The 19,213-nt window shown below is 36.2% G+C and overlaps 1 protein-coding gene across 4 annotated transcripts in view; it reads left to right on the top strand.

Moving 5' to 3' along the window:
* The window catches only part of OSBPL8 (oxysterol binding protein like 8), a 207,291-nt gene that overhangs the window by 60,142 nt on the left and 127,936 nt on the right, over positions 1–19,213 (top strand). The window lies entirely within an intron of this gene.

The raw sequence follows: 19,213 nt of genomic DNA, 5'->3' as shown, positions 1-19,213 counted from the left end.
AGCATTCTGATGAACCTCCATACTACTTTCCACAATGATTGAACTAATTTACATTCCCACCAGCAGTGTAGGAGGGTTCCCCTTTCTCCACAGCCTCGCCAATATTTGTTGTTGTTTGTCTTTTGGATGGCAGCCATCCTTACTGGTGTGAGGTGATATCTCATTGTAGTTTTAATTTGCATTTCTCTGATAATTAGCAATGTGGAGCATCTTTTCATGTGTCTGTTGGCCATCTGTATTTCTTTTTTGGAGAACTGTCTGTTCAGTTCCTCTGCCCATTTTTTAATTGGATTATTTGTTTTTTCTTTGTTGAGGCATGTGAGCTCTTTATATATTTTGGACGTCAAGCCTTTATAGGATCTGTCATTTACAAATATATTCTCCCATACTGTAGGGTTCCTTTTTGTTCTATTGATGGTGTCTTTTGCTGTACAGAAGCTTTTCAGCTTAATATAGTCCCACTTGTTCATTTTTGCTGTTGTTTTCCTTGCCCGGGCAGATATGTTCAAGAAGAGGTCACTCATGTTTATGTCCATGAGATTTTTGCCTATGTTTTTTTCTAAGAGTTTTATGGTTTCATGACTTACATTCAGGTCTTTCATCCATTTTGAATTTGCTTTTGTGTATGGGGTTAGACAATGGTCCAGTTCCATTCTCCTACACGTAGCTGTCCAGTTTTGCCAGCACCATCTGTTGAAGAGACTGTCATTTTGCCATTGTATGTCCATAGCTCCTTTATCAAATATTAATTGACCGTATATGTTTGGGTTAATGTCTGGAATGTCTAATCTGTTCCACTGGTCTGTGGCTCTGTTCTTGTGCCAGTACCAAATTGTCTTGATTACTATGGCTTTGTAGTAGAGCTTGAAGTTGGGGAGTGAGATTCCCCCCTACTTTAATCTTCTTTCTCAGGATTGCTTTGGCTATTCGCGGTCTTTGGTGTTTCCATATGAATTTTTGAATTATTTGTTCCAGTTCATTGAAGAATGTTGCTGGTAATTTGAGAGGGATTGCATCAAATATGTATATTGCTTTGGGCAGGATGGCCATTTTGATGATATTAATTCTTCCTAGCAATGAACATGGGATGAGTTTCTATTTGTTAGTCTCTCCTTTAATTTCTCTTAAGAGTGACTTGTAGTTTTCAGGGTATAGGTCTTTCACTTCTTTGGTTAGGTTTATTCCTAGGTATTTTATTCTTTTTGATGCAATTGTGAATGGAATTGTTTTCCTGATTTCTCTTTCTATTGGTTCATTGGTAGTGTATAGGAAGGCTTCAGATTTCTGTGTGTTAATTTTGTATCCTGCAACTTTGCTGTTTTTCAATATCAGTTCTAGTAGTTTTGGAGTGGAGTCTTTAGGGTTTTTTATGTACAGCATCATATCATCTGCATATAGTGACAGTTCAACTTCTTCTTTACCAATCTGGATTCCTTGTATTTCTTTGTTTTGTCTGATTGCCGTGGCTAGGACCTCCAGTACTATGTTAAATAACAGTGGGGAGAGTGGGCATCCCTGTCTTGTTCCCGATCTCAGAGGAAATGCTTTCAGCTTCTCACTGTTCAGTATAATGCTGGCTGTGGGTTTATCATATATGGCCTTAATATTATGTTGAGGTACTTGCCCTCTATTCCCATTTTGCTGAGAGTTTTTATCATGAATGGATGTTGAATTTTGTCAAATGCTTTTTCAGCATCTATGGAGATGATCACGTGGTTTTTGTCTTTCTTTTTGTTGATGTGGTGGATGATGTTGATGGATTTTCTAATGTTGTACCATCCTTGCATCCCTGGGATGAATCCCACTTGGTCATGGTGTATGATCCTTTTGATATACTGTTCAATTCTGTTTGCTAATATTTTATTGAGTATTTTTGCATCTACATTCATCAGGGATATTGGTCTGTAATTTTCTTTTTTGGTGGGGTCTTTGCCTGGTTTTGGTATTAGGGTGATGTTGGCTTCATAGAATGCTTTTGGGAGTATTCCCTCTTCTTCTATTTATTGGAACACTTTAAGGAGAATGGGTATTATGTCTTCCCTGTGTGTCTGATAAAATTCCACGGTAAATCCGACCGACCCCGGGGTTTTGTTCTTGGGTAGGTTTTTGATTACCGTTTCAATTTCTTTGCTCGTAATTGGTTTGTTTAACTTTTGTGTTTCTTCCTTGGTCAGTCTTGGGAGGTTGTATTTTTCTAGGAAGTTGTCCATTTCTTCTAGGTTTTCCAGCTTGTTGGCATATAGGTTTTCATAGTAGTCTTTAATAATTCTTTGCATTTCTGTGGAGTCTGTCGTGATTTTTCCATTCTCATTTCTGATTCTGTTGATTTGTGTTGATTCTCTTTTTCTGTTAATAAGTTTGGCTAGAGGCTTATCTATTTTGTTTATTTTCTCAAAGAACCAGCTCTTGGTTTCGTTGATTTTTGCTATTGTTTTATTCTTCTCAATTTTATTTCTTCTCTGATCTTTATTATGTCCCTCCTTCTGCTGACTTTAGGCCCCATTTGTTCTTCTTTTTCCAGTTTCGATAATTGTGATGTTGGACTATTCATTTTGGATTGTTCTTCCTTCTTCAAGTGTGTCTGGATTGCTATATACTTTGCTCTTAAGACTGCTTTCGCTGCATCCCACAGAAGTTGGGGCTTTGTGTTGTTGTTGTCATTTGTTTCTATATATTCCTTGATCTCTATTTTGAGTTGTTCATTGATCCATTGATTATTTAGAAGCATGTTGTTAAGCCTCCATGTGTTTGTGAGCCTTTTTGTTTTCTTTGTAGAGTTTATTTCTAGTTGTATACCTTTGTGGTCTGAAAAATTGGTTGGTAGAATGTCAATATTTTATAATTTACTGGAGCTCTTTTTGTGGGCTAGTATGTGGTCTATTCTGGAGAATGTTCCATGTGCACTTGAGAAGAATGTATATCCTGTTGCTTTTGGATGTAGAGTTCTATAGATGTCTATTAGGTCCATCTGTTCTAGTGTGTTGTTCAGTGACTGTGTGTCCTTACTTATTTTCTGCCCGGTGGATCTATCCTTTGGGGGTGAGTGGTGTGTTGAAGTCTCCTAAAATGAATGCATTTCAGTCTATTTCCCTCTTTCATTCTGTTAGTATTTGTTTCACATATGCTGGTGCTCCTGTGTTGGGTGCATATATATTCAGAATGGTTATATCCTCTTGTTGGACTGAGCCCTTTATCATTATGTAGTGTCCTTCTTTATCTCTTGTTACTCTGTTTTGAAGTCTATTTTGTCTGATATTAGTCCTGCAACCCCTGCTTTCTTCTCGCTGTTGTTTGCCTGAAATATGTTTTTCCATCCCTTGACTTTTAGTCTGTGCATGTCTTTGGGTTTGAGGTGAGTTTCTTGTAAGCAGCATATAGATGGGTCTTACTTTTTTTCCATTCTATTACTCTGTGTCTTTTGATTGGTGCATTAAGTCCATTTACATTTAGGTTGGCTATTGAGAGATATCTACTTATTGCCATTGCAGGCTTTACATTCGTGGTTACCAAAGGTTCAAGGTTAGCCGCTTTAGTATCTTACTGCCTAACTTAGCTCGCTTATTGAGCTGTTATATACACTGTCTGGAGATTCTTTTCTTCTCTCCCTTCTTATTCCTCCTCCTCCATTCTTCATATGTTGTGTGTTTTGTTCTGTGCTCTTTCTAGGAGCGCTCCCATCTAGAGCAGTCCCTGTAAGATGCCCTGTAAAGGTGGTTTGTGGGAAGCAAATTCCCTCAGCTTTTGCTTGTCTGGGAATTGTTTAATCCTGCCATCATATTTAAATGATAGTCATGCTGCATACAGTATCCTTGGTTCAAGGCCCTTCTGTTTCATTGCATTAAATATATCATGCCATTCTCTTGTGGCCTGTAGGGTTTCTGTCGAGAAGTCTGGTGTTAGCCTGATGGGTTTTCCTTTATAGTTGACCATTTTATCTCTAGCTGCCTTTAAAACTCTTTCCTTGTCCGTGTTCCTTGCCATTTTAATTATTATGTGTCTTGGTGTTGTCCTCCTTGTATCCTTTCTGTTGGGGGTTCTGTGTATTTCCATGGTCTGTTCGATTATTTCCTCCCCCGGTTTGGGGAAGTTTTCAGCAATTATTTCTTCAAAGAGACGTTCTATCCCTTTTCCTATTTCTTTTCTTCTGGTACCCCTATAATATAGATATTATTCCTTTTGGATTGGCCACATAGTTCTCTTAGTGTTGTTTCATTCCTGGAGATCCTTTTATCTCTATGTCAGCTTCTGTACGTTCCTGTTCTCTGGCTTCTATTCCTTCAATGGCCTCTTGCATCTTATCCATTCTGCTTATAAATCCTTCCAGGGTTTGTTTCACTTCTGTGATCTCCTTCCTGACATCTGTGATCTCCCTCCGGACTTCATCCCATTGCTCTTGTATTTTTCTCTACATCTCCGTCAGCATGTTCATGATTTTTATTTTGAATTCCTTTTCAGGAAGATTGGTTAGGTCTGTCTCCTTCTCATGTGTTGACTCTGTGATCTTTGTCTGCCTGTAGTTTTGCCTTTTCATGGTGATAGAGATAGTTTGCAGAGCTGGTACGAGTCATGGCTGGAAGAGCTTTCCTTCTTGTTGGTTTGTGGCCTTCCTCTCCTGGGAGAATAGCCACCTCTAGTGGCTTGTGCTGGGTAGCTGTGCGCAGGCAGGGCTTCTGCTTCCTGCCCGGCTGCTGTGGAGTTTATCTCCGCTGTTGCCATGGCCATGGCCTGGCTCTGGCTGCTGCTCCAAAATGGTGGAGCCCCGTTGGAGGGGGAGCAGCCAGGAAGCTATTTATGTCTGTAAGGGGTCTCTGTGCTCCCTACCGCCCAGGGTGTTAGAGTGCCCAGAGATCCTCAGATTCCCTGTCTCTGGACTAAGTGTCCTGTCCTGCCCCTTAAGACTTCCAAAAAACACTCTCCAAACCTAAACAACAACAGCAACAACAAAGAAAAAAAGAAAAAAAATTAAATAATAATTTAAAAAAAAAAAGAAAAACGTGCAATTTTCTTTGTCCTCACGCTTCGGTCTCAGGCACCCGGCACTCACTCACCAGTTTTGCTTCCCTGTTTCCCTAGTATTGGATTCCCTGTCCCTTTAAGACTTCCAAAGAGCAGTCACCAAAATAAAAAGGAAAAAAAAATGGCCACTCCCGTTTCTTTGTTCTCTGGCGTCGGCCTTAGGCACCTGCTCACCAGTCCTGCTGCCCTGTTTCCCTAGTATCCAGGACCCCATGCATGCACTGTGTCTGTGCTCTGGTCTGGATGGCTGGGGCTGGGTGTTCAGCAGTCCTGTGCTCCTTCTCCCTTCCTGCTGACTCCTCTCCTCCCGCCAGGAGCTGGGGGGAGGGGTGCTCAGTTCCCGCCGGGCCGGGACTTGTATCTTACCCCCCTTGCGAGGTGCTGTGTTCTCACAGGTGTGGATGTGGTCTGGATCTTGTCCTGTGTCCTCTGGTCTCTATTTTAGGGAGAGTTGTCTTTGTTATGTTTTCATAGATATATGTGGTTTTGGGAGGAGATTTCTGCTGCTCTACTCATGCCGCCATCTTGGCTCCGCCTCCTCAAGTTTTGTTAAGGAAAAATGAATAGAAAAATTCAGGTAGATTATATGGGAGGGGTGTTTACAGGAATAATGATTCAAATAAAAACCAAAATAATGTAAGGCATTGAGTGCCACATCAGGGATTTTGACTTGATTCTGTAGACGATGGTATGTCATTGAATATTTTTAGGTATATGGATAGGACAAATTGAAGCAGGATATAAAATGATTTGGAGGAATGAGAAATAAAGATATTATTAAGAGACTGTGGTAGTTGTTTTGGTGTGAGGTTGTGAAAGCCTGGACTCAATCTGACTTTAGTGTCCATTCTTTTAATATTCTTCCACAAGAGGTTACTCCTTTTTTAAGAAACTGATTTGCTAATTCATTATTCAGTTGCATGTAGTTCTGTTTTTGTGGTGGTGGTGTCTTAGGTGGTAAATCTGTAAAATATGTATTGAATCTCTGTATATGTGGCACTAATACACTTCAGGATACAAGTGTATTTAGCATATGTCTTAAAATAGTCTGTGAAAGTCCAAAACTTACATCATTTTGGAAATTAACCATTAAAAGTGCTTAAGGTGTAGGAGTTAAATTTTTATGAATAGATTGAGGTAAACTAAATAAGTGAAATATCCTATTAGATATAACTGAAATGGAATATGTTCCTTTCCTTAAGGAAAATGATTATGTATTTTGATTATCTTGTATATTATTTCTGTTACCAGAGGAAACTGTCTTATAAGGTCTATTAGAGGCCAAAGTCTTTTGCTGTATTAAAAACTGGTAATCTAAATGACTTTTCAGAGGAGAATAAAAGTTTTTAAAATATGTATGGATATCTGTAATATTATAGGGGGCTCTCAATTGAGGTAATACTTCTTGATATTCCAATGTAAATTGGGTACTCGGATTTGAAGCATTTCTGAATTGTAAGGAAATGCAAAAATGATTTAGTTCAGTAATTCTCAGAATGTTGTAAATGAGTATTTTCCCCATGGGCCTAGAGGTAACCCAACTTTCCGAAACTAATTTTTACATACTTACCAGGTGAGTTTTTCATTATTACTGTGATATGGTGCTCATAAAGTAAAGTTGGTATGTTGTTAGAGTTTATTGAGAGCTTTAAATTATATTCTAAGACGTATGGCTGCTATATATATAACATTGGCAGCATTGTACAGCTTGTATATCTGGGCATGCAAATTAATGGAATTGCTCAATTTTTTTGATAACACCAGTATTTTGAGTGGGTCATAGTTTTTAAATGTTGCTATTTTTGTTCTCTTGTTATAAATGGTGTTAGTTTTTACATCATCATTATTATTGATTTAGTACATTGTGTGTTGTTATTGATAGTATATTTGTAATAGTATTTTTGGTGTTCAATTTCCCAATAATTGACCTTTAACATATGTATGAATTCAGTTGAATTATAAATTATCTATATACTAGTTATTAATCTTCCCAGAGTATTCTTGTTCAGTGGCACTTGGTGGTTCTTACTAGATTTTATCCCCATAGAAAGTGGGGATGGATGGAGAAGAGAAGAAGGGCTGAGAAGTCTCTTGGCTCACCTATAGTGAATGGGCCTCAAAGTTTGAGGGCCACCAAATTTGGTACATGTTCTGATCTAATATTAGATATCCTTTGAGACCTTGTGCTAAGTGTTTGGCTAATGCTTAAATACTTCAGGTTTGCCTCAGTAGAGGCCTATTTTCTTTTCTTCCTGTTTAGTAAAGATTGTGCTACTAGCAGAGCCTTTTGCAAACCTCTTGGTTCTGTGAATTCATTCACCCTTAGTCTTTGTGAGAAGCTTCGAGATTATTTAGTGTAATGATCTGTAGAATGTAAAACTTCTGTCAGCAGTATTCCCTGACAGAAGTTCCAGCCGGTGCATGAACATCTGTGGTTATAGGTAACTCACTTTTTCAAAAGGCAGCTTAAACCATTAGACTTGAACTGAAATACATTTCTCTGTTAAATTTCACCTTTGGCCATTAAACTAATTTCTTATTACTGCTCTAACAAGTTACCGCAAATTTAGTGGCATTAAAACAACACAAATGTATTATTTTACAGTCCTAGATATCAGAAGTATAAAAGCAAAGTGTTGTGTTCTTTCTGGAGGCTCTGAGAGGAGAATCCATTTCCTTTTTTTTTTCTTTTTATCAGTGTCTAGAGGTTGCATTCCTTCAGAGGCTCAGGTCCCTTACTCCATCACTTCAGCTTCCGGTTTTTATTGTCACGTCTCCCGCTACTCATTCTGACTTCCTTGTCTCCCTCTTAATAAGGACCTTGGTGATTACTTTGGGCTCACTCAGATAATACAGGAAAACTGCTCTATCTTAAGATCCTTAATCACATCTGCGAAGTCCCCAGTATCATGGAAGGTAATATTCATAGCTTAAGGGTTAGGTGTGGGCATCTTTGGGATGCCATTATTCTGTCTACCATAGTCATAGCATTAACCTCTGGTGTATCCCCATATAGTGGAGTGAGTCTTACTGCTGGATAATCCAAAGGCTGTGTTCTGATAGGACATCTCACCTGGGGAGTTACCAGTTAGATTGAGGTTCTGAATTATGTAAATTCTTAGAGATTTTCTTACATAAACTAATAAAGTAACTAGAAATTTTAGTCATCAACTTATTATCTACATATTAATTTTCTCATATTAAAATAGCTTATTTTTCCCAATAGCTACTTGTTAACTGTAACAATTTATATTAATCACACATTTATCTTGAACCTTTTATTAATGAAAGTTTCAAATATGTTTTTTAAAAGATGAACTAGTATAATGAATCCTCATGTACTTACCACCCATCTTCAACAGTTATCAAGTCAGTCTTGTTTCATCAGTACTCCCACCCTCCTACCCTGTATTTATTTTTAGCAAATCCTAGACATGTCATTTTATTCATAACTATTTCACTATGTATCTGTAAAATGTACTTTTCTTTAAAACTTTAACCATAAGTATTATTATCCTAAAAATGAGTAATTCTTTAACATAATCAAATTAAATATAATCAAATATAGTCAATGCTTAAATGTCACTGTCTCCTAAATATTCTTTTTTACAGTCTTTGTGTGGGACTGTGTGGGCTGGTAAGTCACTTATGTCTTTTTTAATCTTTTAAGTTGCTCCTCCTTCTGTTTTTAATATTCCTTTTCAATTTATAAGGTAGTTTGTCCTGTAGAGTTTCCCACAATCTGGATTTTCCCTTATGGTGATTAATCTGCTCTTCAGTCACCTATATTTCTTGCAAATTAGTATTAGAATTAGAGGTTTGCTCAAATTCAGGTTCAAATTTTTTTTTTGACAAGAATACTTCACTGATAATGTTCTGTACTACCATCAAGACACACATAACATCTGATTGTTTTTCTTGTGATAATAGCAGCCATTGAAGATTTTTGCCTAGATCTGTTAGTTCAGTGGGGTATAAAGTAATATCCTAACCGGCTTAGAAAAATGGGGGCTGAACACAGAGAAGACAAGTAGTGATTCTACAGCATCTTACTACGCTGATGGACAGTGACTATAATGGGATTTGTGAGGGGACTTGGTGAAGGGGGGAGCCTAGTAAACATAATGATCTTCATGTAATTCTAGATTAATGATACCAAAATAAAATAAAATAAAGAAAAAAAGAAAAATGGGGGCTGGAAAGCATAACTATGACGAGTCTATATGTTTGAAACAATCAAATCAAGCAACCTACATCTTGTTAGTTATTTTGTCTTCTGGACTAAATAATCTTTTTGCCATTTTACAAGTTTACTGAAGCTTCTACTAAAGAGAGACATTTAAAAAAAGATAAAATAATTTGATAGGTATATTTTATGCTCCATTATCTTCTTTAATTTCTGAAAGTTACAAGTTAGCATTACTTAAGTATTTGTAATGTTTGAATTTCCTAACTGGGAGAATACTGCTGGTATTTCCTAATGTATGAGTTCTATCTTATTACATCTTCTTCTTTTTTTTTTTTTTAACTACTTAGAGATTATTTTTGTTCTTATAAGAGGCTTGAGTAATATAATATAAAAATTTCTTAGGTATATTATATATTATGGGACTCCTTAATAATTATTTTGGGAGCTGAGTTGGAGGAAGAGCATGAAAAAGTAAAAGAGATAGCCAGTGGTTTATACAGCATATCATTAGAATTCCATGCCAGACATCTTTTGTATTTCATTATGTTTAGTTAGCTTTTACGAGTGTGTTGCCAAGACTGTGGAACTCCTTACGGCTCTTCCAGAGAAGCTGCGGTAATACCATGACTCTTGCAGTGACACCATGGCATTTGATGTTGTTTGCCTTTTTCCTCATTCTCTCATGAGTGTGCAGTACACTTTTCTAGAGACTATATGAGGTATGATGTTGTCATTACTCTGCTGGCTAATGGAGTGTATGCTTGTGTATTCTTGGGTTTTCAAATTTTCTTAATCTTTTTTCCTAAGCAGTGTTTTTTTATTTCAATAAACTTAATTTTTTAAGAATAGTTTTAGGCTTACAGAAAAATTGTGAACATAGCACAGAGTTCCCGTATACCTTGTGCCCAGTCTCCCCTATTATTAACACATCAGCATAGTACATTCAATACGATTGATAAATCCGTATTGAGACATTTCTAATTAAAGTACATACATGATTTAATTTCCTTAGTTTTGTACATACATGATTTAATTTCCTTAGTTTTATGTATTGTCCTTTTTCTGTTTGAGGATCTCATCTATTATAGTACTCTAAGTCGTCGTGTCTCTTAGGGTTCTCTTGGCTGTGATAGTTCTACAAGCTTTCCTTGGTTTTGGTGACCTTGACAGTTTTGAGGTGTCCTGGTCACATGTTTTGCAGTGCCCCTCAATTGTGGTTCATGTAATGTTTCATTTTCATGATTAGACTAGACTTAAGCATTTCGGGGAGAAGACCACAAAGGTAAAATGCCATTTAATCACATCATTATCAAGGATATATACTATCAACATGACTTTACTTTTGATATTGACATTGATACATGGCTGAGATAGGAATTTCTCACTTGTAATTTCTGATTTAACAAATACCAGTAGAGATAATCCACATAAACAACAGCTCTTTGGAATCTTCAATAATTTCTAGGAGTATGAAAGCAACCGGAGGTGTAAAGGTCTGAGAGTTGCTCATTTATTAAGCCTTCAGCAACTGATAACTTTAAGGAAGAGTAATTGACAGCTACTTGGCATCAAAAGAGTGATGCAGAAGGTGATGGTTGCGGGCAGTATAGAAAGAAGAAATGACGGGCCTTCAGAAATGACGGGGTGACCAAGATAGAATTTGCCTATTTCATAATTGTATTTAGCATAAAGACATGATGTATAATGCCTCTTGTTGGTAGTAAATCATGTTCTGCCCTAGTAGTAAAGAAGGGAAGGCATGAGCTGTCCAGTAATATGGAGAGAAAAGGGCACAGAAAGGTGACTCCCAACCCTTCCTCCTACCCTAAGTCCTTGGCCTTTTGTTCAACTGTAGTATAATACTATATTCTCTTTCTGTGCCAGGGTTCTGTCCTCCCATTAGGAATGGGTTCAAGGAGGGTGTAAATTACTTCCCTAGTGAGTAATTCAGTCTCTATTTACAAATGAAATTGGTTCTTTCTCTTTGGCTTTGTGTTCCCAGTGTGTAGAATGGCTGAGGTTGTGGCTGAAAAGAATCAAAAGAATTGCAGTGAGCTATGCATTGTATTAAGATCTCTGCAGGCTGTGATGGGCCCAACAGTTTAAAAATCAAAAGTAGAACTATTAAGATAACTAATTCCCAAGTAAACAGATTATGTCATTTACCTAGTAGAAAGTTACTTGTTTACTAAACTTGATTTGAGGAGGAAAACTGGCTTTAAATAAAGATTTATTATTTTTTCAATATCCATAAATAATGCAATCGTTCAGTTTTTAAAAGTATGGATTGAAGACTTTTTATAAGCATTATCCCTTGGTATTTCTCCTAAGTTTAAAGACATGCAGTTGCTTCTTATAAACAGAATATAATTAAAGCCAAGATACCCACAGCTTGACATTTAACTCAATTAAAGTTATGTACATTAAGAATTTTAAATTTCTTCCTACATTTTAAAAAGTGAAAATAGGAGTCCCATAAAATCAGAAAGAAATCTGAAGGACTAGAATTTTAGCATGTTGGAGAAACATGAAGATAAAATTTGATTAGAAGTATAAGAAAATCTCCACCTGCGCAGCTGTCTAATGAGAATAGAGCAAGGAAGGGATTTTTATCCAGACCTCAGATCACCTTAGTAGGTTTTCATTAACGTAAGACTACTTCAGAAGTCACTGTAAGTATAATATGGTGAAGACACAAACAGTGAAGCAAGAAAGAGCTTGGGTGAGGCAATGAATATATATGTATATATTTTCAGTGTGTGTATATGTATATGAATTTATATTTATGTAAGTGTGTGTACTCAGTGAAGGTAGGGTTAAGTTCCTAAACTCAGTAATGTTTGACCAAAATTAAATTTTATGTGTACGTGTTTACATGTACACACACTCTTCTATCTGGGGTGAATATTTTGGCATTTAGGCATCATGTAGCTGCTGAGACATGAAGAGCAGTTGCTAACTTCATTTTTATGTGTGGTACATATGAGTCATGGAGGATATGATGTTTCCATAGTACTGTTAGCAATCTTGACTGTGGCTTAATACTGAACAACATGACCTACTGATCAGTGACTTGTTAGAGACAGAATGCAACTGTAGAGGGAAGGAAGCTATTCGTTATGCAGTCCTTACATATTAGTTCAGATCTGTGTAAAAAATTGTCCAAAATGAATTCCAAGTAACACAAGCTCTTATTTCAGAGATTAAGCAACACACACTGAAATATTTATGTACATGAGCTGTCCTCATATACCCAGTTGTCATACTTAACTTGGCATGATTTGTGGTGTCGTAATATGGTTTTGGTTGTGCTGTTGTTTCAAAACCTTTCAGGAAACTGTGAATGATTAGGTCATATGTAGAAGAGAATATTAAGTTACAACTAAGGATGATCTGAGGATTAAGTTAAATTTTCTATCTTGAATTCTTTTATAATTTTAGGGCTATGAAAGATCTCATGAGCAAATAAAATTAAATTCAAGATATGCATTCCAGTTTACCTCGCAATATTGATAGTTAGGCTGAGAATTCAGATTTCATGATTCTAGTCTCTATTAGTTCTTTGGGTATCTGTATTAAACATGCAGAATGTTAAATTTTAGAAGTAACAAAGATGAGCAAGACTTATTTTTGCCATTAGAGAATTAAAACTAGTTCATTTAATAAACAGATACTCAGTGAACTGCATATAAGAAATTCTTTGCTAATTATTGGGTTATAATAATGACTAACCTTTTTTTATTCATGCATTTATTCATTGTTGAGTCTCTACTATGTGCAGGCTCTATTCTAGTTTTAAGAGACACAACAGTGAACAAAATTTGAATTGGCAGTTCAAATTAAGCCTTCAAGGTCATGGAAGCAAAAAGAAAGTAGGGAGAAAATTGCAATCATTCTGAGCAATCAGTTTTACTGGACAGAATTTAGATATGTATAATTTTGGAGTTGCAAACCTTTGTCTGAGGAGATCAAAACATCTCTGTGGAATGAATAATTGAGCCAAATTGTAAACAGTTTAAGTATAAGGGTTTGGGGCTTATTTTATGAAGAATGGGTGCTACCAAATGTTTTTAAGTGGAGGAGCAAAGCGATAGTTTAGGGAATTAACTTGGTAAATCATTCCCTTCTCAGTACTTTCTTAGTCTTTCTCATTTGTTGTACTACTAAATAATTCTGCCTTATGTCTATATATTGCTTTAAAAAAATCTATAAAGTACACTGAAGTAAACTATTATTAAGCCTCATAGTAATTCTGAAAAATTGTAAAGTTTAGTAATTATGTTTTCACAGAGTAGAAAATAAACCCTAAAGAAGTTGAAGGACTTGCTAATGATGGGGCTAGCTTGAAGAAGAAGTAATATTTGGTAAACTGGAGATAACTTACATTAATGCCAAATAAACTATTATATAATACATACAGTATTCAATATATGGTGACCTTGGCAGGAACTGTGTATTCACTGCTTTTTTGAATTCCAGTACCTAGCATAGGAAATGAGTAAGTAAGGTGAGACTGAATGCAGGGACATCTATTGAAAAGGAGGTGCAAAAGCTGAAAAATGAGATGAGATGATGTACATCTGGCCTAGGTGGTTTTAATGGTCATTGAAAGTAGGGAGTAGATGTGAGAGAGATGTTGTGTAGATAGAAATCATCAGAACTTAACGACTTGATAAGTTATTGGGAGTCTTCTTAGAGTTTAGGTCTGACTGTTTGAAAGAAAGATGGTACCATTGAAAAAAATCAGGCAAACTGACATGGAATCTGGTTTCTGAGGGAAACTGCTGAGTGCTATTTTTTGACATAAAGATGGTTTCTAAAACTCTTCCTTTGTTAACAGAATTTTAGAACCAGAAGTTAATTTGCAATACTGTCTGAACATAAAGGTAGCGATGTTTTGAAATGAAGCTTTAGAGATTGTCTAGGTCTGAAGAAGAAACTTAAACTTGGAAGTTCTCTGAATGAGGCAATAGATGAGCCTTGAGTATGAATGGAATCTGCAGGAAAGAGCAGGTAGGCAACACAAATAGTTGAGGACTGAACACTGATTATGGTCACATACCTCTGAATGGGAGAAGAAAGTGGAGGCAGGGAAATAGAAGGGAAACCAGAGCAGTGTGGAGTGTGGAGTATTTTAGAAATCAAGGGAGGAGAGGTCTTTCATGGTGAAAAGGCTGATAGAATTAGATACATGCAGGGGGGATAAGAATTGTGAAAAAGCCCCAGAGCATGCCAGAGTTAAACTGACTAATTTTATGAAGCCTTAGGATTTTAAAAAAGGGTTTTTCTTCCAGTATAAACATACTATTGCACTATTTTTTTTTGCTACTTCTTACAAGATTAGTGTAATGCTTAATTCACTTGATAAACTGTGGGTGCTCTCTAAATTCAGATTCAAGAGAGAGAATCACTCCTGAGAAAATTTGTTTTTTTAGATTTTGCCATATTTAGAAGTTGCTGAAGTTCAAGAGGCAGTGAGTAATACATGGTGCTATGTTTGAAATGTTAAAATATTTTTGTGTTTTTTCAGGATTTCAAGTTGGATTTTTAAAATGTGTTTTTCACTGTATTTCATCAGAGATGATTGTCATTATAAAAAGTAGTATAGATTGAAAAGATTAGTTTAAAAATTGTTTTCATTTTTTCCAAAATTAAATGGCTTTAATTTTTTTTTGGTTATAAAAGAATGCAAACTCATGTGGCATATGTAAATGATACTGAAAATATAAATAAAAATTCTAATTATAAAATAAAATGCTAATTCTAGATGGTGTGACAAATATTTAGGAGTATATTAAAGTAAAATCACATCTGTACATAATTCTCTTTTCCTGAAATGTGTAGACTAAAATTAGTAAAGATTTAGATAATGGTTATATTTCATGCTTTTAGTTAAAGTCTGTTTTAGTTATTAGTGTATTCACTAATAATAAGTAGAAAAATTTTAGGCATGTTACTATTATTTTGCTATTTTCAGCTTATACTTAATGCCAAAATTCAGAACTTACAAGGAAATTATTGAGATGCCTGCAGACCATGCCTAAGGGATAATGGTAAACTTGTTACTCAAATAGAGAAAATGTTTCTGTCCTGTTTTGCTCCTGTTTTTCTGAACAAGCTGAGGAGAAGTTCCTGGATTGAGAGGCTAGCAGTCTTTTGGTTCTCTAACAAAAGCCAAAAAGAGTGGCTGGCTTTTTATTTTTTTTAGTATCTTACAAGATACCATTTCCACATCAGTAATTTCAGATTGGCTCTATTCATGTGTTATGCAACATGGAACTGTGCAAGTTAGGCCCAGGCCATAAAAGCGCTAAGGATAAGAAGTGGAGTGTGTGGTTTAGCTATATGCAGAAGACGTCAGAAAATAAGTTGCTTGGTAAAATTAGTATGTAATCTTCAATCACTTACATCTCATTTATCATTAGCTTCATCAGCAAGCGATTGGGGAGGCTGATTTCACTGCATCCCATTCAGAGCCTTGTACCCACATCCTTTTGGGGACAGCTTCTGAAGTCATATATATTTTTCATTGTGTTTCTGCTTTCAGAGTGTTTCAGCTTAATTCTTAGTTTTGTTGTTCCATTGTAATATGTTTTCTGGTGCCTTTCTTTTATTCAGGGGCATTTTTCAGTCTCCTGTGATTAAACCATTCAGGTCACAAAGCCTAACTCTCACAAGTCATCATTACACAATTTCATTATCAGCCTGAACCTTTCCCTGTATATGTCCAACTGTATACTTGACATTTTGACTTGGATAACAGGTATTTCAAACCTGTCCCAAACTGAGCTTACTTCTATTTCTCCCTGTAAACTAGCTACTCTCACTGTCTTTTTTATTTCAGATCATGGCAGTTCCATCCTTTCAGGAGTTCAGACCCCAAAAAGTTGATATCATTTTAATTCCTCCTTGTTTTCCTTTACCTCATACTTTGTCTATTTGGAAATACTGTTGGCTCTGATTCAAAATATATTAAAAACTCAACTACTTCTCATCATCCTCCCTACTGTCACGTTGCTCCAGGGCTCATTCATCTGTCCCCTAGATCATTGCAATAGCCTCCTAACTGATTATTCCCTTGTACCCTAGTCTGTTCTCAACACAGCAGCCAGCATAATCTTGTCCAGACTACCCAGATTGTGTCAGAACGATACAGTGGCTCCCCATATCACTCAGAGTAAAACCACAGTCCTGTGAAGTCCTTACAGTCACGCACTCATTTACTTCTTTGACTTCCTTGCCTGCTGCTCTCCTATTTGAATTGTATTCCAGCTTCTCTGGCCTTTATGCTGTTCCCCAAATGCCCTAGACTTGCTCCCAACTCAATCCTTTACATTTGCTCTGTCCTCTGCCTGGAATAATCTTCCCCTTTATGTTCCTTATCATACATTCCCTTACTTTATTCAGTCAACTCTGTAGTAAAGGCTTCTGAGGCCACCATATCTAAACCCTCTTCCCTAGTATTTTATATGTCTTCATTCTCAGCTTATTTTGCCTTAGTATTATACTATATAATGTACAACAAATTTTTACTTATTTTTTATATTTTTTTCATCTCCCCCACCTGAATATAACTACCACAAGGGCGGGATTTTTGTCTATTCGTTCACTACTATATCCCTCAGTGACTAAAATGGTGCTGACTGTATTGTAGGTAAAGTAAGTATTTGGATGGATGGATAAGTGGATCACTGATAGGAATAGATAATACTTATTTTGTTTATTCTTCAGTACCTCAATCTGAAAAAAAAATTGGATTAATCCAGTAGAATCAGATTTATATGACACAAAAAAATGCTTGGAAATATAATGTTGTAAGTCAACATAATAAATATGCTGAAATAATGTTTCTGAAACAAATATTCACAAGTTGTATATGCTAGGGATTTTTTTCTGGGAGTAAACAGGCACAGAGTACAACTGCACAGAAGTTGACATAGTGCCATTAATCAACAATACTTGAGAATATAACAGAACTGTACCATGAAAGTGAACTGAATCTTTTATCCTAAATAGAAGACCAACTCAGAAACCTTCAAATGTGACTGGCTCAGTAGCATTAAATACTCCCAGCTAGTAATATATGATTAGGACTATTGATTTCCTTTAGAAAGTTACTAGTAAGTCTGGGGAAACTAGTAATATTCATTTCAGTACAGGAAAATCTTTTTAGAAGATGTGTGTGAAGCATTCATGAAATTAGCAGTTATCTCTGCCAGTTTCCTACCTTCCTTCAGTTTCCCAATATCATATTAGTTACTTATTGGTACATAAAAATTCATCCTCAAATTAAGTGTTGTCAGATGACAAGCATTTATTACCTTACAATGTCTGTAGGTCAGCAGGCTAAGAGCAGCTTTACTAGGTGTCTCTGGTTCAGAATCTTTCCTGTGGTAGCAGTCAGGTTGCTGGGGGGAAATGGGGGTGGCTGCTGCATTCCCACCGGACAGCTTGACTGGGTGGCTGGAGGCAGGGAGGGTGGAGGCGGGCTCACTTCGTGTTTGTTGAAAAACATCAATTTCTTCACCTCGTGGGCCTGTCTTCCAGGCTGCCTCCTGAGATGGCAGCTAGCTTTCCCCAAGGGTGATTTATCTAAGAGAGAGTGAAAGACTGCAAACAAGATCGAAGTCATACTGTTCTTACAGTCTAATCTTGGACATGACATCCCTCTGCTTCTGCCATATTCTCTTCATTAGAAGTGATTCAGCAAGTCCAGCAAATGCTCAAAGAGAGAGGATTATATACCAAGAAGGTGGGGATCTGGGCTCTTTTAGGGATTACCTATACAAATTATTTAATCTCTTCCCACATGCTAGTTATGGTAACATGGCCTTCAGTAATAGGATTAAGCACAATCAGTTCATTGTCACTAAAGCTCTATGTTTTGTTTGTTTGGTTTTAGTTTTTATCTGTGAAACAAATCAGTTTATAGAAGAATGAGCTTAAATGGGCAACTACAGAAAAGTGGATAGAGCAAATGCCTTTAAAGGCATTAGAACAGAATTTCTGGCATTGTGAAAAAGCCATCACTTAGGGAAGTAACGGGTGTTTTTCCTAGGAGGCAACAGAAGCTCAAAACTATGGCCACAGTCTCTTGATGGTAGCAGTTAATCCTTATTCCCTTTAAATGAGTCCAGACAGTAATGTCATCAACAGGAGTTTTTGGTTTTGTTTTAATTTAGTTTTGATGTGTTAACCCTGTTTGGTATTTGAAATGGAGTGCTTGAGGATTCTCTTCCTTCTAAGGGAAACCAAGACACTTGTCAGATAGGCACCATTTAGCATAATGTATGTTAAAATAGTTATTAGACAAAAAATCGGTCTTCTGTTTCTGTTAGTTGATTGAAGTTACTCATTTAAGAATTGGGTCTTCTGATTTTCTAAAGACTAGTAGTTCTAGATGATATGCTTGATATTTGGTGGTCCTGAGAAAATTTTGTCTGACTTCATAAAATATACTATTCTAATCAATATTCCTCTTTGGGTTTTTTTTTGCCACTTGAGAAAAATAATATTCTACTTTGTTGATGTCTTTGTAAAAAGCTCTTTTGTGCAATGCTTGGCATATACTAAGCACTCAGTAAAAGCTCCTTTCTTTTTGTAGAAGAAACAGACTGAATTTCTATATAGTGTTAAGTGCTTCCATGGCATGCAGAACTAATATTTATTGGTGCATAGGTGTTATATGTTTTTAAACCACTTAAATGTGAGGAATGAATAACTTTTGGCTGTCCCTTACGTTTCTAAATAATTTTTACCACTCCTAACCTGTATCTTGAATTAGAATTCAGAGTAATTTTTGACTTGAGTAACTTTCAGAACAGTATAGTAGGGTGATTTCATTTTTCTCTTAACACCTTCATTTTCCAAAACTTAAACAACATTTAACAATGCCTAAGAAAGCCAAGATCTTTTTATGTGTAGAAAGGAAATTCCTTGTTCATTTTGATGATTAGGATTGATGTGCATGTGCTTTCTACTTATGAACTAATGCTATTTTCCTTGTGC

Source organism: Manis javanica, chromosome 10, assembly GCF_040802235.1.
Source record: "Manis javanica isolate MJ-LG chromosome 10, MJ_LKY, whole genome shotgun sequence".
NCBI classification, from domain to species: domain Eukaryota; kingdom Metazoa; phylum Chordata; class Mammalia; order Pholidota; family Manidae; genus Manis; species Manis javanica.
Note: the sequence above shows the minus strand (reverse complement) of the source record. Positions and strands in the feature narration are given on the sequence as shown.